The following is a 6,346-nucleotide window of genomic DNA, read 5'->3' on the forward strand; positions in this document are numbered from 1 at the left end:
AGCTCAGATAACATGGGATATCTTGCTGCAAGCAAAGAGATGGAACAGATTTTACAAGGAGCTGGCTATGGAGCTGTCCCACTGTAATTACTCATTCAGCTCCTCACCTCTTTACCTTCATGAGCAAGCAGAACATTAAGATTCATTTTCTAATAAAATTTAAATGTCCATTTCCTTTCATGTAAAAATGACAAATATTCTCTTTCGCCCCCAGCTTTAAGGCTGTATGCAGTTTAGAAAACTTTATACCATTCAGTATGATGTCTACAGCATATGCTCTTTGGTTCTGGCATGCTCCTTCATTGTCTATGGAAAGATCTGGAGTACAAAAGAATGGAGAAGAAAGGCAAAGAAATAAGGCTAACAAAGGGGCCAGTTCCTCATCTCAGATTAATAAACTGTGACCCAAACTAGTCCACTCACGGGCTAAAGCAGCTATTCTTACATGCTATAATTTATGGGGATCCTGAATAAATTGATATTAACTACTGTAAGAAATGTTTAAAACATTCATCATTTACAGGACTGTGAATATTGAAAAGTCATATTCAAAGGTTGGATCAATTGCTAGGCTTGGTAGGCCAGCCACACACAATCTGTTCCCCCTGTAAATGAATGGTAGCCGCTTGAATGGGACAATGTTAAAAAAAACACATCTGGGGGATGAGGAATAAACCTGCCCCCATGAATCAAGCCTCTGGGGGTAATGACCAGGTTTTGGCCCTTCTCCCTGTTCATACTTCATTCAACAGCCCTCCCAATGAGCCAGGGCTTCTGTGCAGAGCTGCGTCCAGATTTATGGATTGGGTTTACTTATTTAACTCATTTATAACCTGCCTTTCTCTCCAATGGGGACCCAAACTGGCTCGCATCATAATTCTCCTCCATGTTATTCTCACAACAACACTATGAGGTCAATTAGGCTGAGAAAGTGTGAATAGCTCAAGGTCACCCAGTGAGCTTCCAGGGCGTGAGTGCGGATTCAAACCGGAGTCTTCCAGATCCTTATCCCACATTCGCTTCACTACTACACGACACTGGCTCTCTATTTCTCAAACACTGGATTCTGTTGCTGGGTGTGGAAGTACAGGGTGAAAGAAACCCAGAGAACTAGATTATTATTATCATCATCATTATTATTACTACTATTATTGTTAATATTTATTGGATTTATTCACCACCCTTCTCCAGGGGCTCATATCAGTATTCTGAAGACAACCCATGCTGTCTGGTCTGGTCACACTTCACAGTGGAGTACTTAGTAGTTCTTGTCTCAGTGCAGAATCTGATCCCGCTGGGACCGAGGGTTTCAAGAAGGGTTCCCTACTTGTCTCATTTGTGCCTTAATTTATACCCCATTCTTTCCAATGGGGATGTAAACCAGCTTACATGATCCCATTCTTTTTATCCTCACCACCACCCCATCAGGAAGATACACTGAGAGTGAATCTCTAGTCCAAGGTCACCCAGCAAATTTACATAGGATAGTGGGAATTTGAACCTGGGTCTCTGAGATCCTGGTACGATACTCTAGCCACTAAACCATGCCAGCTCTCATCAAGTACCTAATGTCCTCTACGGCAATATCACGTCATAAAATACCATATCAGATTAAATTCAGCCAGAAAAAAAGGCAGGTTTAAATGCAAAAAAAGTAATTTAATCAAAAGACCACTTCAGTCATGAAAGCATCTGTATTGATTAGATTGGAATCTGTCATTCAAAGAGGTTAATGCAGTATCTACATGCTGAACCACACCTCAGATTCTATAAACCAGCCTAACCCCAAACAGATTGTGTTATTTTAAGACTGTGCAGTTGTTTCTCAAGAGAGAGAACAGTTTTTAATCAAAAGAATATATACGCAACCAAGAAATTCTAAAGATCAGCTGTGTAAACTGTATTTACTCTCCACACACAACGTCTTGTAGAAATAACCCCCATGACAAGGCTATCAACTACCCACTTCTTTGAAGACAGCAATATTGCCAGTCAATAGGCAAGCCTTAGCTCCCTTTTATATGTGTGAATGACGCCACAGTCTGGAGAGAAAGAACGAATTATTCCAGCAACTGCAGAAGCACAGATTCCTCCTCCCTCCTCGTTGTGTGCTTTCCTTCAGAAGGGAAAACACCCAACTGAATTCCACACACACACCCCAATGCCACTTATGCAACCCGAAAGGGTTTGAGTTCCCTATAGTAATGGCAAGCCAGAGTCTATCAGCCCAAGTCTCCTTAGGAGATGAGGAAGTTACTCTCCACCCAGCCAGTCTACATCATTTCTATTGTATACTCCCTTTCTGCATGTGCCAGCTGGTTCCAGATTTGCAGCACAAACTGGTAATCCTCAACGGTTAATGTATCCAACAGGCACGCCACCTTCTCTAACAGTCAGCAGACAGACAGTCGGCAGCCCCTGCTCCCCCACCCCCTTCAGAATCTCTTAAGCAAGCCTCTCCCCCAGATCATGAGGTTGTGGGGAAGGAAAGCAGACTTGAATAAATGAACAATGGTAGCCATGACTTACCAGACACTTGGCAGTAGAAGAAGCAGCACTATCAGAGACTGTTGCTTCAATTCCTCTTCATGAGGAGAAGTCTGTCAAAGGCCTTCAGAGACCTGCCCTCCCCTTCTTCAGCACCCTCTTAGGAGGGGAAAAAGCGAGTCCTCAGTGCCCTCCAACTCCTGGAGCAGGGCTTGGTCCCAGAAACGCCAAAACGAGGAGGTGCATCATGTGAACTGCATTCTCCAGGTACCCCAATGTGTGATGCCTGACTGCTTCCCTGGAAACTAAAGCAAGCGGTGAGGGAGTTAGTCATCTTGCTCCTTTCCCAGAACAGCAATGAAAACATTCAGAAAAATTTCGAAGTCAACTATGGGCCAAGAGTTCAAACTACAGGGTAGTTATCTGAGCCCCTGAAAAGACTGCATGTGGCACCAACCAGTGCCTAGGAAAAGAAAGAGATCCAACATTGGTGATGCACAAAATAACCTTTCTGGAGCCACCAATTTCTTTCTAGTTACTGGACTGCCTCGCCAGTAAAAGAAACTGGGCTGGCCACTGGTTAGAATAGACAAAATGATAAATAGGAAGAGTTCTTCGGTTTTAATAAAATTAATTTTGCATATCCCATAAGCCATATTTGATGAAACCAAACCCCCAAGATACACAACCCCCAAATCCACAGACATCTTGAAGGAAACTAACCCCACAAACCCAGACATCACGAGGGAACCCAAGCCCAACATTCTGTTTCGAATCCCTTTTTCCCCATAAAAAGTTGCGTCACCCCAGGCAGGAGGAAGCCCCCCCCCCCCCCGCAGCCCTTCGAAACTGACCCCATTCCACCACCGAGGCGCGTGTGGCCGCGGAGCACGTTGCCCAGGAGACGGACGGGGCTTCCCCTGGCCCCGGAAGACGCGCCGCTTCCAGCTTCAACAAAAGCCCCTCCCTCCCTCGCCAATTATGTTCTGGCTGGGGGGGGGGGGGTGGGGGAGAAGGTTCTGGGTTGACTCCCACCCCCGTAGAGGCCCGCGCCGAGACAAAGCCGCCCGCCCCAGCTCCGCCGTCCCCCCTCACCTGACGGGCGGCCGGCCTCCGGAGACCCCTCCCTCCGCAGGGATGCGTACGGCGACCCCGGGGGAGGAGGGGGGACCCCGACCGCGGCGGCGGGACTGGCCGCGGGTGCCCGACGACGACGACGACCCCGGCCTTCAACGGGGCGAACCGAACCCCCGCTCTCTGCGCATGCGCTGCGCCCTCACAGAACGGGGGGGAGGCGCGGAAGGGGAGGGGGGATGTCTGACTAGCACCCCGCTCTGTGAAGGGGAAAAGGGCGGGAAAGCAGCCGCCGGTCCCCCTTTGAGAGATGATCGCTGAAGGGGGAAAAGAACGGACGCGCCCGACGCTGAGGGGAGGGCGCGCACGGCGTCGGGAGGGGGTGTGGCTGAGAGGAGGCGGGCGCGCACACGCCGGGGATTCTTTTTCCCCCTTCTGCGCCTAAAAGCGCGGGAAAGGCGCATCGGCTTTTTTCTTCCTCCGCTGGAGCGCATGCGCGCCCGCCTCTCATGCGGCGCGGAGGGGTTTCGGTCCGCCAACCGCCACTCTCTGCTGGGACACGCCCCCAATGGCGGGTGGGGGGGGGTTAAGGGGCCGCGCGGTGCGGTTGGTTGCCCTCCAGGGAGGAGGCGCTGATGGCGCCGTGGCCTCAGCCACGCAGCACCCCACCCCCGCCCGTGTAGGGTTGCCAACCTCCAGGGAAATTTTATTAATTCAGTTGGGGTGGGTGTGACTTCAGGCACATCCACCCCAATTGAATTAATAAGATTTTCCGGGGACATCGGCGTCTAGTGGCTTGGCCGAGTGAGTGGCAGCCTGTAGTTTGCAAACCCTTTCAATAAAGGCCAATAAACTCAATATAGCATGAACTTAATGTCCATGTTTTCTTGTTTCCAATTCAAATGTTTATAGGCAACCTCGACTCGTGTGCTTAATTGTAAACACGCAATTGTAAATACAATATTTTATTAAATCGGACTCCCGATATAGAAAATGGTCACACTTGTGTCATATTTAGTCAAATATTGAGGTTGCATGTGAGTTGGGAACAAGAAAATATATATTACATTGAGTTTAGTGAAAGAATGTGTGAAATGCAGGCTGCCACTCAGCTGGTTAAGCCACTGGGGGCAGATTTTGGGTGATTAACCTCCAATGACAGTCTGGAGATCTGCTACTATAGAAGGTGGCTGCTTTGGAAGGCAGCCTCTAAACTGCTCCCTCCTCAGGGTCTACCCCCAAATTCCCCAGGTACTTCTCACCCAGAGCTGGCAACCCTACCACCTTTTTGCTCTGCCCTTTCTCGGCCCCCTCTTCCTTTCCCACTCAACCTCTCCCTCACCTTCTCTTGTCAGAATTTTCCCTAGAGCCCAAAATACATTTGGCAGGAGGAGGGGTGTCAGGTGGCCAGCCACGAGGTGTATCCACCACCCTAAACAATGAAGCGCTGAGGCAGCAGTCAAATGTCCCCACCAAGAACCCTCCATCATGGCTGTCACTACATTTGATTGGTCCCTGCCGGTGGAGCAGCTGTGCTTTGGTGCTGCTGCTGCTGCTCTGGTGGCTGCCAGAAGCTGTCCCGCCTCCCCACCCACACTCAGCCCAGCCATGGGGAGGCCAGGCCAGTGGAGCAGCTCCACAAACCTGTTACCGCCAGGAAAATATAAAAAAAATTTCCCTAAGCCTGTCGCCAGATTGCACTGGCTAAGGACCAGAGCAAAGAGACCAGTGTTACCCAGAAGTCGCCATAGGGCGTGTATATATGGTTGTGCTAATGTTTCACATGGTTTTCTCCCTGCTTTTATTTCTTTTAAGACTTAGTATAAGCCCCTCAGTGTTGGATTTATTGCTTACCTAATGTTTATGCTTATGTCTTAGCTAGGTCTTCCAGTTGATTCAAGGTTTATTAATGTTAGTTTAGGATATTCTTGTTTACATATATATGTGGGTGCTCTTTTATTATACTGAAAGTTCTTTAGATTTGCATCTAATGTTTAAAGATTAGAAATGTTACTTTAGATATTTGTATTTGTTAGAAAAGCAATAGCTTGTAGCAGCTGATATTAAGACCCAAGGAAGTCGGTCCTGGAATGTGGCAGAAGCCAACACCCAGGTAATCCCATCTCCACCAACAAAAGGACCTTTTGACTTACAAAGGATGGACTCCGGGTGTGAACTGACTGTTGGAAGATGTCACCCTGTTTTGCTATTGGACTGTTTGAAGTTTTACTCTCAGGATCCAGAAGCTCATTGGACTGTTCACATTCTTACTTTCAGGATCCAAGAATTAATTGGATCATTTAAAGTTGTCTTTGTCTAACACTCCCAAGGAACCACCTCAGGCAAGAAGGCACAACCTTTTCTTCTGAGATTTGATCTCATCAGCATTTACAAAAGGACTGTTTTCTCCCCTTGGTTGTGTTAGGACAGTGGTGGCAAACCTTTGGCACTCCAGATGTTATGGACTACAATTCCCATCAGCCCCCCCAAGCATGGCTAATTGGCCATGCTGGCAGGGGCTGATGGGAATTGTAGTCCATAACATCTGGAGTGCCAAAGGTTCGCCACCACGGTGTTAGGACATTTTCTCCGTATTATGTGGAAGGAGACCACCCCCTTCCTGGGTTTTGCACTGTGGGGGTGGGACTGCCCTACACCACCCTTTCTGGGTTACTGGGGGAAAGGTATAAAAGGTGGATGCTCTGTTGAAGCAAGATAGTGTTTTGCTGAGCTGTTTGGAGAAATCACTGGCCAATAAAGAAATCTCCCTGTCTTGGAACAATCT

At 48.2% G+C, this 6,346-nt stretch overlaps 1 long non-coding RNA gene across 1 annotated transcript; it reads right to left on the reverse strand.

Moving 5' to 3' along the window:
- Positions 1 to 272: 272 nt before the first annotated feature.
- Positions 273 to 3,980, reverse strand: LOC125436681. The gene is made up of 3 exons (XR_007245107.1): positions 3,583 to 3,980; positions 2,530 to 2,792; positions 273 to 318 (listed from the first exon to the last, which is right to left on the reverse strand). It is a non-coding gene; the product is annotated as an uncharacterized LOC125436681 (long non-coding RNA).
- Between the last annotated feature and the right edge of the window lie 2,366 nt (positions 3,981 to 6,346).

The sequence above is a fragment of the Sphaerodactylus townsendi genome, linkage group LG07, assembly GCF_021028975.2.
Source record: "Sphaerodactylus townsendi isolate TG3544 linkage group LG07, MPM_Stown_v2.3, whole genome shotgun sequence".
Taxonomy (NCBI): Eukaryota; Metazoa; Chordata; class Lepidosauria; order Squamata; family Sphaerodactylidae; genus Sphaerodactylus; species Sphaerodactylus townsendi.